The 23054-nt window shown below is 35.8% G+C and overlaps 1 long non-coding RNA gene across 1 annotated transcript in view; it reads right to left on the reverse strand.

Annotated features, from left to right (window-relative positions):
- Positions 1–23054, reverse strand: part of LOC308356518 — a 109139-nt gene that overhangs the window by 51586 nt on the left and 34499 nt on the right. The window contains exon 2 of the long non-coding RNA XR_013968110.1: positions 1197–1242. This is a non-coding gene — a long non-coding RNA (uncharacterized lncRNA). The remainder of the gene's footprint in view (positions 1–1196; positions 1243–23054) is intronic.

Consider the following 23054-nt stretch of genomic DNA (forward strand, 5'->3'; position numbering starts at 1 on the left):
CTGCCACTCTTCACTCAACCATACCACCAAAAATAACACGCTCTTTCCACGTGGAAAATGAGCAGACACACATTTTACATTCCTTATTCTACTGCATTCTCATTTCAGTTCAGTAAGTGGACAGGAAAGATATTATTACATGTATTTACGGGTAAGGCATCTTAGTATCCTAGACGCACCATGCTTTGCCAGCCACAAATCACATGAGCAGTGAGCAAACAATTGTGTACAAACACACACAGCAAGCTAAGAGATCATTAACTAAGGTATAAATAAATGCAACCTGCCTTGCCATTTTTAGGAGAACTTTCTGACTCCTGGCCCACTGTTGGTTTTTATGTTATTGTTGTTTTGGTTTTTGTCTTATGTCTTTAATCTGTACTGTTCTGTCTCTTTTAGACATTGAGCAATTTGTCCTGAATTTAGAAAAGAGGTACTAGAATGAGGGAGTGGGAGGTTGACCTACATCTGAACAATTTGCATATGATTCACCACAATTAAACAATTTGGTTTGAAATAGCTACAATTAAGCTATTATCAGAGAAGTATTTACTAGTGGAGAAATTCTAAATTTATCTTCACATAGGTCCTAGCCAAGAAAGGGGCCACATTTTCTGGCACTCTTATTAAGTAAAGCGAGTAATGAAGTAAATTCTTCCAAATTAATATTTATATTACTAAATCACTGATGGCTAATTATACTTATGCTTACTTTGGTTGTTTCTTTAAAAATTACAGTTTTAAAATACCAAAAAAATGTGAAATTAGGGTAGATAAGACAATTTCAATTGCTAACAATATTTTACATGTATTAATACACATAAATATACACATTAAAAACTGCCTTCTTGATATATGGAAATCGCATATGGTATGTCTAACCACTCTAAAATTATGGAGAGGGTATTATAAAAATGTAAAAGAAAGGGTTAATTCCATTTATTGTAAACATAAAATATGATAACATACAACAAACTGTAGCAGTATATAATAGTATGGAAGAAAAATTCAAACTGATGATTAAATATTATGTGTTGGATGATATCAATTTGGTAAGTAAGCAATGTAATAAACTTTTCAGTTATTTAGAATAAGCAACCTCAATTCTAGCTATGTCTGAATTGATGAATACATTATTGCAACAAAGCTAAAACAAACACAACATATTTTATAACCAGAAAGCTTCTTTTTCCTACCTTTATAGGTGCCTGAATCGGTCTCTTATTAATCTTCAAGGATACCCTAAAAAAGAAATGGGAAATTGATGAGATAGAAAGTTCCGACATTATTACCAACACTGAGTGTCAGTAGTCTCTTTGCTGGGGGGCAGTCTATTTACTGTGGCAAGGCATTGGCTGTTTGTTCCACAATATACATGAGTCTAGCAGTGCTGAAGGTGACACAGGACACACAAACATTAGAATAAAAACATTATGTGTGGACTGAGCATTTTTGCTGTCTGTAGAGTAGGGTTGTAAGTGGGACTTCTTCACAACTATTAGCCTCTTCAGTAATTTTACTACTGACAGTTGGTAAAGGTGACAAGGAAAAACTAAAATTACACCATGTTGCTAAAGACAACAACTATATAACAACAAAAAAAAAATTACAAAGACTTCTGGATTTAATAATATCTTTTTTATGTCATTAAAAGTATAGGTACTGGGGTACCTGGTTGGCTCAATCAGTTGAGCATCCAACTCTTGATTTTGGTGCAGGTCATAACCTCAGGGTCATGGGTTGGAGCATTCCTCACCCCCCCACCCCCTCCCACCCCCCTGCTCAAAGGGCTCTGTACCTAGCAAGGGGTCTTCGCTTGAGATTCTTTCTCTCCTTCTCCCTCTCCCCCTGCTTGTGCTCCCCTTCTCTCCCCCCCATATGAATACACACACACACACACACACACACACACACACACATATGCATATATATATATATATATATATATTCCATTTTGTGGATATGATCACAACACTTCAGCCTGGAGTAAAATCAAGTCCTACATTTTAGAGATTTTGGAGAGATATTACCTGGCATAGGAAATTGCTGTAAGGAAATTCTGGTGCACGTCATTAAAACAGAATTGGTCTTAGAACTAGAGGGCAATTTAAAAATCAAAATACAACTGACAGAATGGAAGAAGATATTTGCAAATGACATATCAGATAAAGGGCAAGATTCCAAAATCTATAAAGAACTTACCAAACTCAACACCCAAAGAACAAATAATCCAATCAAGAAATGGGCAGAAGACATGAACAGACATTTCACCAAAGAAAATATCCAAATGACCAACAAACACATAAAAATGCTTTACATCAGTTGGCATCAGTCAAATCAAATCAAAACCATAATGCGATACCACCTCACACCAGTCAGAATGGCTAAAATTAACAACTCAGGAAACAACAGATGTTGGTGAAGATCTGGAGAAAAAGGAGCCCTCCCACACTCTTGGTGGAAATGCAAGCTGGTGCAGCCACTCTAGAAAACAGTATGGAGGTTCCCCAAAAAGTTGAAAATAGAGCTACACTATGACCTAGCAATTGCACTACTGGGTATTTACCCCAAAGATACAAATGTAGTGATCTGAAGGGGCACGTGCACCCAAATGTTTAAAGCAGCAATGTCCACAATAGTCAAACTATGGAAAGAACCCACATGTCCATTGACAGATGAATGGATAAAGAAAATGTGGCATATATATATATATATATATCTTTTGTATATTGTCTTCTGAAAGACTTTTTTGTAGAGTACTGATCTGTACTAATATAAGTAGTAATGAAATCATTCTCTTTTGCTTTCTGGCTAGACATTTTTTTTTTTAAATATACAATCACATGTGATTCTTAATTAATAAAATGCAATTTTGGTAACAACAACAAGGGCTTTTAAATGTTTTCAAAAGACAATAACCTGTGTCCCAGATTGTTTTGGTGTTAACAGAAACCTCTGTATTTTCAGAAAGTGCAATAACAGAATCAACATTACACGTGCATAGAATCTACTTCTCTTCTTAGGACCTAGAATTTTAAGAGACTGGGGACTGAGCAAGCAGGAATGAATTTGTAGTGGGGATGTTTTCTTGTACTGTAATTGCAGAAACAGCTTGCGCGTGCCACAATGGAAGCTCACAGTATTGGTAGGATACCTCTCCCCTTGCTGGACATACTCAGTGATTAATTCATGTTCCCTTTGCAAAATGTCAAAGGATAAGTGTCATAACTTTGGAAGGTACACCAGCTATAAGAAAAAATTTTTGCTAGGACATGTTTCCAAAATGAGAGATTGAAATTACTTGAGAGTTTGCAGTAGATCAGCTAAAGTAGCTAGTTACTCTAAGAAGACAAAGCATTGTTTAGTAATAAGATGTATTTACTGGATTTTATTATGCCAAGTTTTCGATATGGCTTTAATCATGAAGAAGGAATGCTGAGACAATTTTTTTTATGTGCCAAAGTTTGAGCAACTAAATCCAACCATATTTAAGACAAATAAAATCACAGAATGAATTACCGAGAAATAAGTTCTTTGAAATTTCAGTCATCAGTCAATTATAAAGTGGTTCTACATTTTTCTACAAGAAGCCATATGACTATAGTTCAGCATTCTTATTTTATAGATCTATAAACACACACACACACACACACACACACACACACACACACACACAAACACACCCCATAGTGGGTGGGCACAATTATGTTGTATATAAGCAAATATGGTTAAATACTGAAATATACACTTCTACCCATTATGTATTTTATGTTCTCAGATATGCTTGACTAGGGACTAGAGTTTTGGCTTTTTAATATCTCTAAAATCAGGTAATTATGGTAAATAAACATGTCTACAAGTTTCAAAGTGACATACACGGTACAAATGACTGCCAATTTAAGGCAAATTACCATAATGTAGAAGGCAAGATTTTGTAGACATTTGGAGAAGGACAAAGAAGTAAATGCCAAGCTACTATTTTTAATATAAAATTAATTAGAAACTCTTCTTGCTCTCTATTCTCCTTCTCTTCCACTGAAGAGACTATTTCTTATTAAGATGCTAACAAAAACACTAAAAAGATCTCCTGTTTTAGAAAAATGTAGTTTAATCAACCAAGAGAATTTAAAATATTGTATAAATGTAGTTAAACTTTCATTGTTAAAGGCTTTCGTTCTTCCATCAAAATAGGGGGTCACAGCAAGGGTATATTCTGCAAAGAGACCAAGTTACTCAATGCATTTGAAGAAGTAGAGCAAAATTAGACCTTGACATTTCTACAGAAGTATATAGGAGATACCAACTTTATAATGTCTACACTATACACCTCTAACATAAAATAAGAGTGATCTTTATAATGAACATTAGCACATTATATTTAACATTTATTAAATAAAATTTAAAAATATAGTTAAAAGCTTTGAGAGAGAGAGAGAAAGGGTATGCATGTGTTAGTGGGTGGGTGGGAGCAGAGGGAGAGAGAGAATCTCACGCAGACTCCCTGCTGGGCATGGAGCCCAGAACCCTGAGATCACGACCAGAGCCGAAACCAAGTGTTGGGAGCTTAACCAATTGGCCACCCAGGTTCCCTAGTTAAAAGCTTTTTGATGGTCTAGAAAAGTCCTCTTATTTTGTGGACCTATAAATGAATTAAAGTATGTACTATAATATAGTATTTGTGAGTGAAGTCTGTTTTATTATCATAGCATGTTTTATTATGATTTCATTAAGCTTAGTACAGCCATTCAAGGAAGAGTGAGCATTAAAAATGTCACATTTTAGCTCTGAGGTTCCTTTACTGTTATTCTACAGGACTCACATTAACTATATTTAATGTATATTCTACTAGTATATTTTTACTTGAAAACCTATATTCTTCTATTTAGTCAATGGAGAAAAATAAATCCAAATCAGAATATAAAGCTGAATTCTTTATATTAATTTTTTTACATTAATTATTAGCCAAGCATATGTATTTGTTCATGGGAAATCAATGTATTATTTGCCTTTTACACACTCCATTTTCTCTTCTATACCCACAATCTGAATGATCTGGTTCTACACTTTGAATCTAAGTTCGGGGTAGGGTGAGGGTTGTGTTAGTCTCTCAGTTTTGGTCAGTTTAATAATTACACCAGGAAGTTGTGGTTTAGTTAACAGCATATAGATTATTCTCACAAAGGGGCATTTAAGACCCAAATCTGTTATAGTATTATAACCCTCTTCACTTCCGAACAATCATAAGATGATTTAAATCATTATAAGCCACTCCTGACCTTTTAAAGCCAAACTTCCTTGCATGGTGCTACATAGCATGATTTGAGAATAGTTCCAATGGTAACTTCATGTCCAAGGAATTTGATAAGGCCTTTTTCCCCACAAAGGCTCAATTGGAGAGAATGATATGACTGGTTTTCTGCCAGAAGACCCGCTATAGAGATTGATCTCTAGTGATCTTTTTTTTTTTTTTCCAAGTGACAGTTGGAACATGCCCATTAGATTGTTCTAGAAGTGTTCTTAAGCAACTTGCAGAGGCCCAGATGAGGTCTTGTCAGTTGATCTGAGAAAAGCAGTGACGGCATCCCAATGACAGATTGTCAGATTGTCATGTTTGATACCTTTCTGGAATAAAAATCTCCATGCAAGTAAAATGTGCTGTACTTTCAAATCTCACAGATCTAGGAAGTGAAATTTTTAGCTATGTTTATAATATACATGACAAAGTAAGTTTCATGTCATTTATTAAAAACACACATGCCCATACCCTCTTTAAATGTACTTTCTCTTGGAATAAATGAAATTTGCAGTACTTTATTCCTAAAAATATCTCAACATTTTTTGTGGAAAATACAAAAGAACTGATACTTTTCATTAAGGGAAGTTTACTTCTAAAACTCTTGTTCTTACAGTCTGTTTACCACAAAAAGTAATTAATTTATAAATAAATACATACCATGACAAATGGTGGTAAGTGCTATGAAGAGAAATAAAGCAGGGAAGGGGGGAAATGAGGAGTTGGTGTTAAGATTTTAGATGAGGTGGGAAGATTAAGAAACACAGGAAGGAAAAGAACACAAAAGATCACACCGATTCTTGGAGGCTATCATCAATCACCTTGGTTCTGCCATTATGGATGTTTGAGCCTGAGATTCTCATTCATGTCACGTGTGATCTTTCTGAAAAACGGGAATAACAACCTACACTTTGCAAATTTTTGTAACGCACAATTGACTGCAAAAATATAGGTAAATATCTGCAAAGAAAACACAGTGGTTTAAGAGAATGCACCAGAATGGAACTTGATGCATTTCCTATAAGACACCATCCTAGGCCACTTCCGTATAGGAATGAAAAAAAAAATAGTATTTCCCTTTTATAGATAAGAAACAGATACTGAACTTCCTAATGTCAGAAAGCCCATAGGGACACAGACAGGGTTTTGACCTGGGTCTCTGTCGCTCTGAAACCCAGTTCCTGCAGTGCCACCTGAATGACCCTCTGAAGGCCAAAATACAAGGTTCCTTCTGCCCTCATGTCAATGCTCTCCGTTTGTAATATCTTATGTAATAACTGCAATACTTTCTGCTTCTACCATATCTTAAAAGTCTTCAAAGCATGTTCCTTAATTAGTTATTGTCACTGTTGGGGCACCTGGGTGGCTCAGTGGGTTAAAGCCTCTCCCTCCGGCTCAGGTCATGATCTCAGGGTCCTGGGATCGAGCCCCGCATGGGCTCTCTGCCCAGCGGGGAGCCTGCTTCCTCCTCTCTCTCTGCCTGCCTCTCTGCCTGCTTGTGATCTCTGTCTGTCAAATAAATAAATAGATAATCTTTAAAATATTACTTATTGTCGCTCTTATAAAAGTTCTTAAGTAGGTATTGTTCAATAAAGTGAAGGAAAAGATGGCTATATGATCATTATGTAATTTCGTCTAATTGTTAGTGAGGAAGGTGCCACTAAATCTTAAGTGAGCATACTATGAATCATTTGTTTTTCTACTGTATGGCACTACTTTAAATTTGAACTAGAGAAGTAAGACAAAAGCTCTCCAAATCAGAAATGCAATTCTCTTTTTCCTTTGGGGATGAACCCATGTGGTAACAAATAAAAGCATTAGAAATCAAATTCCCCCACTTTTGATATTAGCATCCTTATAATTTATCTTTCATAAACTTGTTCTATTCATCATTTTGTTCCCTGGCCCCAAACATATTAATTTAATCAATTGTACTTTGGGGACATATGAGTTTATACTCAATCAGACTTGACAAATTCCACCAATGTTTTGAACTTACATAAAAATATATATGATTCAGTTCATTGTTTATGTTATCCATGATTATTTTAAAAGCCAACATCAATATTAGCTATACATTTTTTCTCTCTCAGAATTCATCTATAGGTGTTACAGTCTAGGCACAATAATTTGTTTTCATAGTATGATGACAGAGCTTCAGATGCTCCAAAGATTAAGATTAAAGAGCCTACCATGAGCCAGGAGGATAATTGCTCTTGTTTTATGATGAATATAAGGTGGTTTATTGTATGTGGTATCAACTTGAGTTACTTAAATTAAATCTAAGTTCCTCTGAAATTTACATCTAGGTCAATAAATCACATTAGACACCGAGGGAGGCTGGTATCTCCATTTTCTAAAACTAAAGAGAATGGGTCAATAACTACATTTGACTAAACCCACACTCTCTATCTGACAAACAATGAACCTCATTAGTGTAAGAGGTAGATCAATTAAGTTTTGTGGAAGATGATAAAACACCAGGGGAATAATATCAAATCAATGAAAAACTTCCAAGTCAGAAAAAAATGTTCAAAAGAAGATTCTAAACCAGTCTGTCTTTTCAATTGCTTGGCATCCCTTTATATACTCATACACTCTCATCAAGAGTTTATCTTTACCACTTTCCCAGTCCTCCACAGTAGCAAATCACTTAGAATATGTTTCCTGGACAGAAGATACACAGTACCTCCAAAATCTTATGTTTACTTACCCCTGATATTTGATTTTTAAATCCCCTTTTTGGCAAATGTATAAACTTCCAATTCTCAAATGACACTCCAAAGAGGTATTTTTATTTTGCTTTGCTTTGTTTCATTAATGAACATGTCCTCATCCTCACCTTGTTCTTCTGCCCTTTGCCTAGGACTTCTTGACCTTGAAGTATTAGAAGCCTCAAAGTTGGAGAAAAATAATAAATATTGAGTGGAAACAATAGGAAACTGGACAATGACATATAAGAAGCTACTCACTTACACAAAAACCCATTTATCTCCCCAGTCAATGAACTGGTGAGTTACCAAAATTTTCAAAGCCATTAAAATCAAAGTGATTGCCCAATCTTCACCAAAGATACGTGAAGGTTGCTAGAGGTGCAGCACAAACGATGACAGAGAGATCTCAAAATCTCTAGCCAGAGAGCTTTCATTTGTAGATGACTGCAAAAATTTCTCCCACCTCTTGATTTCAAGCTCTCCATGCATAAAGACCTGTCACTCCCATGTCTCCCAGTACCTAGCATAGAGTCTGGCAAATGGCAGATGCTAGTTTAAAATTTCTTAAATATAAATTCTTAAATTCTTCAAAATGCAGACTCAATCCTATACTCCTACTCATGCTTAAAATCCTTCAACGCCTTCCCATTACTGTTAGAATAAAGACTAAAATCCTTCACAGAGTCTACAAGCACCTGCTGGTTTAGCACCTTCCCACTTCCCCAGGCTTGTCTCACATGAAACTCCTACCTTACTGTTGGTGCTAACCTAGATTTTTCTAAGACTTTGTAGACACCAGCCTTTTTCCCACTGACTAAAGACATATGCTTCATATAATTATTTTTAAAATGCTTCAAAATACAAATGTATAGAAGGATCAAAACTTATAAAACAGGCTGTAGGGGAGCCTGGGTGGCTCAGTTGTTAAGCGTCTGCCTTCGGATCAGGTCACGATCCTGAGGTCCTGGGATCTGGCCCTGCCTCTGGCTAGAAGACTGCTTCTCCCTCTCCCACTCCCCCTGTTTGGGATCCCTCTCTTGAAGTCTCTCTATCAAGTAAATAAATAAAATCTTTAAAAAAAAAAATAAAGCAGGCTGTAAATATCCAACCCAGATTAAACAGACATTACCATTTTGCTATGCTTGCTTCTGTTATCTTTTTCCCCTATTTCTTAAAAAAATAAAACAGAACATAGCCCACTACCTCATTTTATTCAAGTGTCTTCCCAGAACAGGACATCTCTTGCTACCAAACCTGAAATGACATCCCTTCCTAACATTTACATCTTGTTTTGCTTTATTTTTCAGAGCAGTAATGACCACCTAAGATGTAATATATTTTTTGCTCAAATGTTTATTATATGTCTCCCTTTCTAGAATGTGACCCTCACGCTAAATAAATACCTTACTATTGCCCAGTTCAACCCAACACATTCCCTTTCCCTTCTCCCCCATATACCCATAACTGTCTTAGGCTGGCATGTGTGTTTGCTATTGGTGGTTTTACCCTTCCTAAGAGCACGTGTCTCCATAACAAAAATACTGCGCAGGTCCCTTCCCTTTCTTTTTTGCCTGGTTAACGTCTATCCATCTTCCAAATTTTAACGGTTGTGCTCCTTCTTCAGAAAAGCTTTCCTCTACTAGCTTACTTATTCCTTCACACTCCTTCTTTTCAGCAATTGTGATAATTAACATTTTCCTTTTGTTTGGGTACATATTGAATAATCGAACTCTCTTTGCCACTAGACTGTAAGCTCTGTGAAGGTGGGGTCAATTCTGTGTTTATCAGTCCTGGCACGGTGTAAGTACACAGGAGGCACTAGGGAATACATGAATTGAGCTGCAACATGATTCAGAAGATGTGGTTCCTTACCTACTAAGGCCAGAAGTCAGTCATTTCCTTGGCCAGATTTTCCTTCTGCATTTTCCTACAAATGAAATTGTTGGCCTAACATGAAACAAGGATAACAGGGTACCATTTTTCTTTGTGATACAGACATTTTCTCCCCCACAATATTTTATTATGCTTCTGGAGAGCCTGCCATTTGTCTCTATGAATTGGTCAGTGCACATACTGTTTCATATTTTAAGATAGACAACTTTATTTCAACACATTCCAAATCTAGAAGTCACCAAATTATATTTAGGCACCAAAGAGAGAGCTACTTTGTGGTATTTACTGATGTTTCAGTGACTCAAGTAGAAATATTTCAAATTGTTGTTTCATGATTCTCAAAAACATTCCATGTAAAATATGAGATCTTGTTCACCTAAGTTCCTGCTCAAAAACTCATGTAGTATTGGATCAAATTACACAGCATTTGTATTTTGAAACTGAGCCCTTTTTCCTCTGGTCTTTTTTTTCCCCCTCACATCCTTTGTAAACAATGTATATAAGCACACACACACACATACACACACTCCTTAAGAATTAAGACTCAAGACAATATAGAAATATCTATATTAGCATATAATCCTTTCTGTTAGTTTTATAGAAACCAAAGTAAAAGTTCAAGAAAACTTTAAAAAATTCTTTTTTGATTGAGTGCTCTAAATATGTATTTATATAAATAAAAAAGTATTACATGTATTTATATAAAAAGAATTATATATGTTATATATATAAAAAGAATATATATATGTATATATGTACATATGGCTTTTAATGGCAAATTTCTCGAGGCTCCAAGAACTCTTATATCTACTTTCACATCTGCAAAGTTATTTCTTCAGTTTATGGCTAAGAAGAACAGAGAAGTAGCATGAATTATAGTATGAAAATATCTTGAAACACTTTTATTAGATATCCTGCAACCATATAAAAGCAAAGCATGTCTCTGGGGAAGTCATACTTATGGTGCACAAGCAATCAATTCAATATGTATTCTTTTCAACATGGGCAATGACAAGTAAATATAAATACATATATATTTATTTATATATATATTTATTTTCATGTAAATACAGATTTATTTTATTTATAAATTTATTGTATATACAAATATATATTTATTTTATTTATATATATTTATATTATTTATATATACGACTTTGAGGTATGATGGATATTAATAATTCCTGACATCTTCCCCCCACCCTCAAATTTCATATTTAGGAGCAATTAACAAAAAACAAGTTTGCTTTCTCTGAAGTCATCAACTTAGTCATTATTTAAAAACTACATGTTTTTTTCAGAAAAGGTATTTAGTGTTTCTATTATTTACACAGATGTCTGAAACTCAAATTCCTACAGCAAGTTGGCAACATAGATTAATTACATGAACTGGGGTGAACTGTATTTGGCTGCAGAGTTTGTGGTAGGAATTTGTGACCTTTTGCTTTAAAGAAAGATGAAAACCTCTCCTACATATACCTAGTTTCCCCCATATGCAGCAATACTCAAATTAATTAATTCATCTTACATAGTGCTTGCTTATATGCAAGTTATTTAAGTTGTCCCCCAAATTGCCATAAATAGTAAACATGTGTTCCTGTTTCAAGGTGCCTATGGTCTATTGTGTTAGAGAAACCCATAACTGTTAAAATGGTAAATGTGTGTAGTCACAGCAGTGGTAGAAATCGAGAGAGATATGCACAGGGTATTGTGGGAACATGGATTAGGGACATCATTTTTCACTGGAGTCAGAAAGAGGGTGAGATCAAGCCGATTTTATAAGGACAGGTAAGAATTCCTGCAAGTGGAATTGGCAAAAATTTGGAAGTATGAAAAGAAAGTATCCAGGCAAAGAGATCAGCATATACAAAATCCCAGAGAGAAGAAACAGCATGCTGTAAGAATGAAACTTCTATCACTGAAGTATTACATAGGATATGAGGCAGGGAGTGGCTAGAGATGAACTGGAGAATGTGACAAAGGCCACATCATGGATGACCTTATGTAGTACTAAGGAGCTTATCATAATCACTATGACAAATGAATTTACTCTTATTGCCAAATCTTACATGATGTGACTGGGTAGCTTAGTTTCTGTTTTGAGAAGGATCGAGAGGAAATATTAGGACTTATTAGAATAGAATATCTTAGTTGGTCACTAAATTTTCCATGGGTTTAAGAATGGGAAGTCATGACACAGATGCTGCGCAGTTGGTGATACACGGTTGATGTCTTTCAATGTATGTGTGGGGTAATATATTAAGATTTCTCTTTAATTGTAGGCTACTCAGGAAAGACTTAGAATGGAGAGACAATTAAGGGGGTTTTGTGGTTTTTCTACACAGAACTCTGGGTAGATGAGACTTCAGAAGAGAGATGATGAGAGTTCTAAACCAGGACAGTAGGAATACACAAGGAGGAGGAAAGTTTCAAGAACTATCTAGGAAGCCATATTGGAAGGAGTCAAATGTGGGTGAAGATGTTGAAGCAGGAAAACTCCAATTTCAGCTTGGAAAACTGGTTCATTCTGATGCCACCACCTAGGATAGAAGGTAAAAGGGTAAAAATAATTTTGAAGAGAAAAATGCTGAAATGTGACTTTGAGATTTGAGATACAGGTAGAGCCACCCAGAGAGTACTGAATATGTGGCTCAGGTAAGAGTTGTTCTATTGGAGATAAAAATTGGGGGAACTACCAGCATACTAGTAAGAGTTGAAATTATGGGAATCAATTTGCTCACGTAGAAACAGTGTTCAGATTTTAGGGAGAAGAATCCAAGAATGATATGGGGCACCTGGGTGGCTCAGTTGGTTAAGTGTCTGCTTTTGGCTCAGGTCATGATCCCAGGGTCTGGGATCGAGCCCCATGTCCAGCTCTCTGCTCAGTGGGGAGCAGGCTACTGCCTCTCCCTTTGCCTGCCTCTCCCCTGCTTGTGGCTCTCTATCTCTCAAATAAATAAAATCTTTAAAAAAAAACCAAGAATGATAACTAATAGTGTTTGAATGAGAAAGGAGCCTCTGAAGGAGACAGAGAGGAGAAATGGTGAGATTAGGAAAGAAAAGAATGAGAGTCACAGAAATCAGCAGAATCTCAAACAGGGTGGTTGACCAAGTCAAATGCGTCAGAGAAACCTAATGAAGTAAAGACTATATATGACCCTTGCATTTGGCAATTAAGAGCTATTAGGTGATCATGGGATAATAGAGTAGTTTTAATAGCTTTATAAGGGCATAAATGATATTTAAAAATCACCTGATAAAGTTTTTATGTTTGTTGAATAAATAAAAGCAAGGCTACGATTTATTCCTTGTACATATAAAGTACAAATAAAATACTGATTTGAAAATAGACCATTCTATACTATTCTAAATATACAGAAAGATGAATCACATTCTACTTAAAATACGTATAAGTTTCAAGGTGCTTAGAGTTTAATGGGTTAGACCTAGATTTATATAAAGTTGCTCTATCAAGACTAACTATAATTATTATGCATTTATTTATTACTTACTTATTTATACCTATTGTTATTCACTTCATTATCATTGCCTTTTGTACATATTTATCTAAATTATTATTATTTCTTAAAGAAGCATACAGGATATATTATTTTATAACACTTAAGCATCTTTTAAAATAAATTAATAGTTGGAGATATTTTACACTATAAGAAATCTTATTTATTATAAATATTATAAATATTATATATTATATATAATATGTTATATAATATATATAAAATATGTTATAAATAATATATATTGTATATATTATTATATACTAGTATAAATATTATTTATAAGAAATAAATAAAATTTATGTATTTATTTGAGAGAGAGAAAAAGACAGAAGGGGCAGAGGGAGAGGGAGAGAAGCAGACTCTGCTGGGTGGGGAGCCTGATGCCAGGCTTCATCTCAGGACCATGACATCATGACCTGAGTCAAAATCAAGAGTACGACACTTAACCAACTGAGCCAAACAGGCATCCCTGAAATGCTATTTAAACATGGGCAAAAAAACCCTGAGGGCTTTGATTTTGTATAAGGTGTAAATCGTAGGTAAAAATGTGGGAAGAAAGGCAGGGCAAGTTAGGTTAGTCTACATTCAAAGCTCATAGGGTTGCAGGTGACTGTTCTAAGTAATGGAGTCCCTTTACATGGTGTCCCACAGTGAACTCTCCAAATCTTAGGGACCGTCACAGTATGACCATGAGAAGAAAATCCTAGATCAGCGATTTCTAATCTAGAAAGCAGTCTGGGCTTACCCAAGAGTCTTCAAAACATGCATGTCAAGGGCCCACTCTAGACCTACTGAAGCAAGAACATCCAGGAATGGGTCCAAAGCATGCGCATTCTGAAAAGGCCCCCGAGATGATGCTGACTGATGTTCATATGTAGAAAAGAATCACTGTCCTACATGGGAGGGAGGCCAGATAATGGCCTCTATTTACAATTTAGCCTGCTTCAATCAAATGTCATGATGAACATAGAATTATTCGGAAAGGTCCTTCATCAACCAGAAGGATAAAACTTTTCACCTGTACCAGAAAAGCTACAAGGTGGGCAAAAGATTGATAGGGGTTTTCCATTTCTCTATTAGGAAACAGAAAGAGATCCTAGGAGTATCTCTGTTAGGTTTCAGCTATTTTTCTAAAATTTCAGTTTGTGATCCTCCAGGTTTTCCAATTAAACAAGGGGTAAAGGGGAGATCCAACTCGTTTGGACCCTTATCTGAGTGTACAAATGTGGTCACCTACTACTGTGTTCTTAAGAGCAATGACAGGCAAAATATCTATGCGTGTGTGTGTGTGTGTGTGTGCGCGCGCGCGTGCACATGCATGTGTTCATCTGTGTGCGTGTGCACGGTGGAGCACATTCCCCTTCCTGATACAGGAAAGCTGCAGTTTCCATAGTCACAGACAGAGTAAACTGTTTACAATATATTATTAAAGGGAAGGAGGGAAGGAGGGCAGGGAAGGAAGCAGGGGAAGAGAAAGAGGGAGAGAGAATTTCTAATACATTGGTGTCTTCACTGATCTATAACTGGTTTTAAGATTTTCACAAATGTAGTAACTAGTGGTACTATTTTTACCATGTTTAATTCACAAACTGTGTAATTCTTCGCCCGCTGGCGAGGGAGAATGGAAAACAGAATGCGGGCATCACTGAGAAAGGATAAAGGGAGAACCGAGAGAACTGGTAAAGAGGAGACATCGCCTAATCTAGGAAGACAGACCACAACGCCTGAGAAAGTAATGCTCCACGTTTTGCTTGGATGCAAATGGCAGGGACAGACAGTTGCATTGCTTTTTTGAAATAGCATCCTTTTTCTGCTCCAGCTTTCCACCCACATCGTCAAGAACTACTGCTCTAAGGATTCCAAGTCCTCCCAGAATTATCTGTTCTTACACACAAATTTTATCTAAGTCATTTAATGATTCTTCCCTAGTGCTTCTGATCTAGACCACAATTCTGAGAACTTGGAAAACAAAAATCAGCAAAGACAAAAATGATAGTCTGAGTAAAATTTAGATTTCTTGGACCAGAAAAAGAAAAGGGTTGGATTTACTTAAACATGTATAACGTGTTCCCCAATGAGAACAGAATAAAAAGAAGCTATGAAATTTTTGAAGGAAAAATTTAGGTCTTACAGATACAGTGATTGAGACTTGCAAATTGACTTTAAATATCTACAAGCCCATTCTCATTGGTTTTTCTGAATGGAACCATTCTCTTGCTCATTTTGATTCCAGACTACTAGCCTCCTTTCAGCTCTTTCACATAACTTACTTCCTCTAAGCCCAGACCTTTGAATATGCTATTCTCTCACTCACAAACAAGTCACTCACAAACAAGTCACTCACAAACAATTCATTCACCCTGCATGTATTTTTCTGAGCACCTATTATGTGACAGGCACACTTCTAGGCATTGGGGATATGTCAGTGAAACAAGAGAGGTACCCCTACCATCATGGACTTATTTACCACAACTAGTGGTAGAATTCTTTCAGGATTTCTCAACTTCAGCTCTGTGGACATTTTTATCTAGATAATTCTTTGTCATGAGCTCCTATCCTGTGCAATATAGGTTGTTGAACAGTACCTCTAACCTCTACTCCTAAGACGCCCGCAACACTCCTCCAGTTGTGGCAACTCAGAATGTCTCCAGACATTGCCAATGGTCTCCTGGGAGGAGCAAAATTGCCCCCAGTTGTGAAGCACTGGGTAACTTACTAGCAACTGTTACATGGTGATTTTATATTTATTGTAGTAATTATTAGAAGACTGTCTCCTCCAACAAGATATACCTGCTCCCAAAGAACACATAATACATGTTTCTCTTCTCCTCTTAATATTCCCCTAGTATACAGTAGATGCTAAATAAATACATTTTAAGGGATGGGAAGATTAAATCAATTGGTAAACAGCTTCCTTCTCTCAAACCTGTTAGATGTTTTTATGTGCTCCATTAGCTCTTCCTGCTTACCCTTCCATATAATTATTATCCTGGATTGTAATTGTCCACTGTTTGGTCTGTCTCATCCCTCTCTCATCCACCGGACTGAACATCCCTTGAGGGCAAAGAAGGTGTAAGGTCCATCTTCATGGTCTCACTTCCTAGCACAGTACCTGACAGATAAACACCTAATGAATGGATCAATAAGCAACAACACTAATAATCACTAAGCATTACGCAGGGGGCAGGCAATCAAGCTAGCTGATTTGTGCTACACATATCCCATTTCATTTTTACAAGAAATTTGGAAGGAAATTATGTAATCTCCACTTTCACAGAGCTGAGGCCTGAAACTTAGATATTAAGAAACATGCCGCAGGCATCACAAGGTACAGTTAGAATCTGAACTTTTTGAGGTCTGATGCATAAACCCGAAGCTTTACTCTGACTGCGTGGGTGGAAGTTTCTTGGCCATGTCTATGAGAACCAGTAAGTGAGTGAGTCAGGAAATGGCACATGGAAAGCAACTTGTTCTTATTTTTTTTTTTTTAATTCAGATCAAGATTGGAATAGCATTTCAAATTACTATCTGGACCCAAGTAGTTTCAGAAGAAACAAGTCAACATGTGAATGAGATGGTTTTCTGTTATCTAAGTTTTTTGGGTGTGCAAAATTTTACTTGAAAACTAAATATACAGCTAATTACCACTGACCATAGAACTCCAATTTGATCAAAATTAAATTTTTGTAAGTCAAATTTCTGTTTCTTTAGCTAATAATATTTCTGGCATGCGGCACTTTATTACAGAATCAACAGTAAGTTTTAAATATAAAAGTAGTTTTTAAATTTTAAAACATTTGTTCTTCAAGCACGTTGACAATCTTAAATTTTAAGAAATGACATGGTTTTGAAATCTAGTGCTTAATAAACCATTAAAAAGCTCACACATTACATTTTAATAATTAATTTATGTTATTTTCTCATTATCTTTTCCACAATCCCATTTTTTCTAGTGACTGATTTTAAAATTATTTTTAATATGCCTTCACATCTCTTCCAGACACAGATTAAAATGATACATGTATATAACGGACATGATTTTTTTCAATTTTATAGGAGAACTAAAGACTAAAGTAAGAAAATCATTTTTTTCTACAGAAAATTTATTGAAAGGTAGAACTGAAAACATACTCTTGTTTTTTTGAATAGTACAGCAAAATATCATAACATAAAGCAGGTAATATAATAACAATGACAATGTCTCAAGTATGGGCTTCACTAATTTTAGAGTATACTTATTTTAGAGCATACTCAAGGATACTTACAGTATCCTTACAGTTCTGAAAGGCAGGTTTGGTAACAATTATTATTTTACATGTTATTGCTGAGAAATCTGAGATTTATATGATGTGAAACACATTTCCAAGTTCACTGGGAGGGTAAATGGACTAACTTGAAGCAGTTCACATCTCTGAGTGTTGGTTCCCACCTAAAGTTTAATTACACTTGCTGCTTATTCAAATGGATGATTACATAGACAGTACCTAAGAAAAATGGGAAGAATCAAGGGCCAATCGTTTAATATTCTAACCAAGTTCCAGTCTGAAGATGCTGTACTTTCTTGGTATTTATTCATTTTCCCCTTTCTTAAAATATAAGCATTCAATTCTCTGACTGGTTTTGCAATTATCAAATAACGCTAGTTTTTAATTTTTACATGGTGTAAGTTTACCAATTTTGTTTCACAAAAAACGATGACCCAATTTAAAAGTAACTCAAGCTTCCCACCAGAAGTGCCTCTGCAAACCTAAAGTTCTCCTAACTTAAGATCAGATCTATAAGTACCTGTTACCTTCTGAAGGGAGGCCTTTTTGGGTAGTTAAATTTATTGCAATCTATCCATTGCTCCTGTTTTATCTTCTTTTTATTAAGTGATTATCTGCACAAATTGTTTCAATTACTTTCATCGCCTGGAGCAGTGGTTTTCAACTTGTAGCCGCTCAGAATGCACCCGAGGGCAAATTCATCTTCAGAGTCTTCTCCCATTAAAGCAAGTGATGCTCACACTGCCTGCCCAGTTACAAAGCCAGGACTTATGTAAATTCCTGGTCTCTGAACTTCCACAGGACTTTGTACACCTTATCACTCATTCAGCATTTACGTAGGTAAGACCTTACATTCATTAACTTTTTGAAAATTTGATATTATTTCTCCACACACATATAAACCACCAAGGTTAGAAACCTCGTTATACTTCCTTTTGTCTTAACAACACTCAGCATTAATGAATATGGCTGGTGCTCAGTAAATATTTGTTAAGATTAGCTAATTTGACCATAAACCGATCTAACCAAAATGAGCTTAAACTCTCCCCACTGAAGCTCAGAATCAGAATTAAAATGATCAAAGCATCACATTGTTTGCAATAAGTGAGGTTGAGTTTCATTCAAATGATTAAAACAAACCTAATAAATTCAGCTCAATTCCAAATAGACTAGAATCCAAATATGCGTTAACCAAAACATACGATTTTAGGCCATACGAGAAAGTGTAAGATGCAAAATAAAAAAGCCTGGGACTCATAACATCCAGTTACCCCTGAATGTACTTGGCAGCAACAATGGCAGGATGGAATTCCATCCAGGGCAATTCTATTCAAGGAAGAGCTCCCCACTCATATCCCTTTAGTAGCCTTTGCAAAAATTATGAGAAAAACGATGTTTGATTTTCTTCTCACCCTAAATTCAAACAAAATACTTCTTTCTCTTTGTTCTTTTTTCATGTTTGGGAAAAAAAAAATAGGGGGGGAAATGTTGACAGGAAAAAAAAAAAGATTTGAAGTCAGGAAAAAATAAGTACTGTATCATTCTTTTAAGTTCTCATGTTCCCTCAACTTGTTTACAAGCATGAATGTGTGTGTACATAGACACTACATATTCGTTTCATATATATATATATATATATCACTGCTACATGTTTAATGAACATTGCCAAAATCTGGCTTTCAATTCTATCTGAGTTATATGTAGGTTAGAAAGGTGGAAAATATGTGAATCTACTCAAAAGTATTTGAATACCACAAAAAAAAGCCTTTGTATTGATGAGTTGATATCTAATATTCTATCTTTACATCTTCTTCAATAGTTGAAATACAGCAACAGCTACAATAAGAATGCATCATTCCTAAAACTTGTATTTACCACATGCTTAATACATGTTGATTAAATTATTATAAAAATTAGTTTGATTCAAACACTAATGGGAAGCAAAATGTGGAAAAACATGGCAAAAAAAATGAGAGTTTGAGCTCAGATTAGCCATTCAAATGCAAATAAGTAGTTTATATATAGACATAGACATCTAGATATAGATATGTAAATACCTAGATATGCTTTGTGTTCTGAGAATGCTTACTTACACACAGGTTATATAACTGCTATACACTGAATCAGTTACTTCTAGGTTTTTTTTTTTAAAGACTTTATTTATTTGACATACAGAGATCACAAGTAGGCAGAGAGGCAGGCAGAGAGAGGGAAGCAGACTCCCCGCTGAGCAGAGAGCCCGATGGATGGATGTGGGGCTTGATCCCAGGACCCTGAGATCGTGACCTGAGCTGAAGGCAGAGGTTTAACCCACTGAGCCACCCAGGCGCCGCCTAGGTTTTTTTTGTTTGTTTGTTTATTTCTTTTTTAATATTCTGAAAAAAATGAAAATGAAAGCACTGTAAAACAGACTCCTTAGAAGAGTCTCCATTGGTTATTTGGCTCAAGCCCTTACTTTAAAAATGAAGAAACTCTGATCCAAAACAGCTTAACTGACTTTCATTTGAAACCTGAAATACAAATCCATTTGTGGATTCCATTTCTAATAAGTGAGGAGTCTGGTTGGCAATTCTTTAAATAGTGGTGTTATTTACAGCATCCATTTCACTGAAAGAGATGTCCTTCAACTGCCTGGCAACTTGCTTGCCAGAGTCATAAGGTTTCACCAATGCTAACTCCTGTCTGTAGTTTTTGCTTTGTTCCTGTGCCCATTCTTCAAAGGCTTGCTCAAATGCTACTCCTTCTTAATGATGTCTTCTTTGGTCATCCCAGCTGGAAGTGATCTTTCCTTCCTCTGATCCGCTAGAGCAATTATCACATTCTGTCTTGTAATTCAACATGGCTTAGGAGGAGTGAATGGACGGACTCTGAAGTTAAGCAGATAGGGGTTCAAATTTTGGTTTTGCTGCTCACAAGCAAATAAAAGTTAGGCATGTTAGCTTCTCTATAGAGAATAACTATAGAGCTATAGTTATGCAAATTATAACTACTTTCTTTGTTTTTGCCCTGCCTGCAATATGTAACAAAACATATTAAACTGCTAGAGAAATTTTAAATCGATATGTCACATACACTTATGAACTATTTCCTATGTATCTTCAACAGACCACATCCTGGACTAGACTTTTTCAAAATATGAAAGTCACATGGTCACTTACATAACTGTATTTCCTATCTCCCCCACTAGAAGATTCACATCTTCCAAAACAGGGACTATAGACATTATCACATTTTATGTTCCATAGTGCTACTGCAGGTACTTGACAAATACTAAAAGAATGAATGAATGAAACAATGAATGGGAAATCAAATTAATTGTTAGTCTTATTGGAAACTTGATCAGCAAGTTGTCAGAAATCATACCAACTGTTTACCAGCTAAGCATTCATTCTACATAAGAATGAACTATTTTTGTTGCTAATGTTAAACTATCCCAAATGAAACATAGACTTGCTCTATAGACATAATGAGTTAAGATCTTTTCACCAAGGGACATACATTTGATTCACTAATAATTTCATATGGAAGTTTTTAAATGAAAGTAAGCTTTTATTAAAATTTCTACATAGACTGAATGTTTGAATTTATAAATATAAATATCCCTGCAAAATTTTCCAATCAATGGGAGTAAAGAAGATTTCTACTATTAAATACATTTATGATTTATTTTTCTCATACCAGCATAGCATAACTCTTCAGTATCTAAAGCCATCTAATAACTATGGATAGCTTACAAATGTCTGCCACTGCATGACACGATGCTTTGCATATTTAAATGCTTCAGCACTCAAACCCTACAACCATAAAGGATTATAGTCAACATAGGCAGATTCATCTTTATGATGGGTTTTTATCCTCTAAAAGGGTTAATGCTCAAAGAATCCTTTGTTTTGTGACAAGTATAATGTGAGGACCCTCAAAACCCTGATTTATCATTGCTCCTTTTTTTCCCCCTCTTTCTCTCCTGGTATTATTTTTTAAGTGCTCGCGATCCATGTTGGATAAAAAAAGACATTTGAGGTCGAGAGCTGTGGAGGTTCAGGGTGGGAGGGGGGTGGCTATTTTGAATCTTGTGACAGTGAGGTTTCGTTCACTAAGGAGCTCTCTGTGGGTTTCTGGCATTGTAAGTGTTTTGTCTGCTTGCAAGCGAGCAGCTGATGGATGGGGAAAATGTTCATTGATTTGTAGTGCCTGCACTGCAGCCAACCAGCACTAGAATGAGGTGGCACCATCATGAATCTCTCAACTATGCATATTTATATGCAGCTGCTGTACTTCTAAACCTCCAGTGAATACAAAGTACTTGTGTGGCCACCAGTTCACACAATGCCGTCCTGCCGCATGCTCTGATTTAACTACTGTATGGAAGAATAGACTTGGGGGGCTCGGTGGGATAGAGAAAGGAGAGGTAAGCATGGAGGGAGAAAAGACTCTTGCACAATTCCTTTTTCTCAGATAGTCAAGAGAATGAAATGAATGTGGGAACAAGGAGGGAACATTCTAATCAATGCTTTACGTGCTTAAATCTCAAGTTCTAAAATTGATTAATGGAAACGAAATCCTTTTAAAGATGGTGTTTTCAGGGAGCAAAGCTTTGGGACTACATGATAATGATGTGGTTAAAATATGCTGGCACCATTGAAATCATCATAGCGCTGAGCTGTGTGTATGAGAAAGTCCCTCCCCTGGGTAAACCACAGCTTCAGTATAGAGACATAAATGAGATGCTATACTTGACCGGGGGTGGGGTGGATGTGGCTAGGACGAGAGAGGGAAGGAGAAATAAAGAATCTTTAATAGCACTGGAAAGAAAATTTAAGTGAGGTGAAAATATGAAGTTATTTAAAAAAATATGCAGATGAAAGAGAATTCATTTTAGAATGGAAAACAGAGTAGGAGGGGTGGTTTGGAAATATGAAAGCTATAGGGCAAGGTTTGAGAGCTGAAAGCTTAGAAGAAACGAAGGGATATGCCGTGAGCAGGGAAATGAAATTCAAGGGGTACAAGAAACAAAGAGAAAAGAATAATCAAAATGAGAATCCACTCGAACAGCACAAAAATACTTCCTTGAGATATATAGATATAGAGTCTACGTGGTTTTCTAAAAATACAGTTTTACTGGGTTGTAACGTTAGTTACAAAAAATCTGTAAGGTGGGAGATTTTAGGCTTGATCAGTAAATTTCATTTTCCCAGTATTTAAGGAGAAGGAATTAAAGAGACAAGAAAGAAATTGGGGAAAATTGAAAAATCACATAAAACTAACAGCTACTATGAAATTTTTCTCGTTCATAAAGTTCTGGAGGCCAAATTCAGGTAAAAGCTATTGACAACAATAGTCCCACAGTGCATCTGACAGAAGTTCATTT

This window comes from Martes martes, assembly GCF_963455335.1.
Source record: "Martes martes genome assembly, chromosome: 1".
Classification (NCBI taxonomy): Eukaryota; Metazoa; Chordata; class Mammalia; order Carnivora; family Mustelidae; genus Martes; species Martes martes.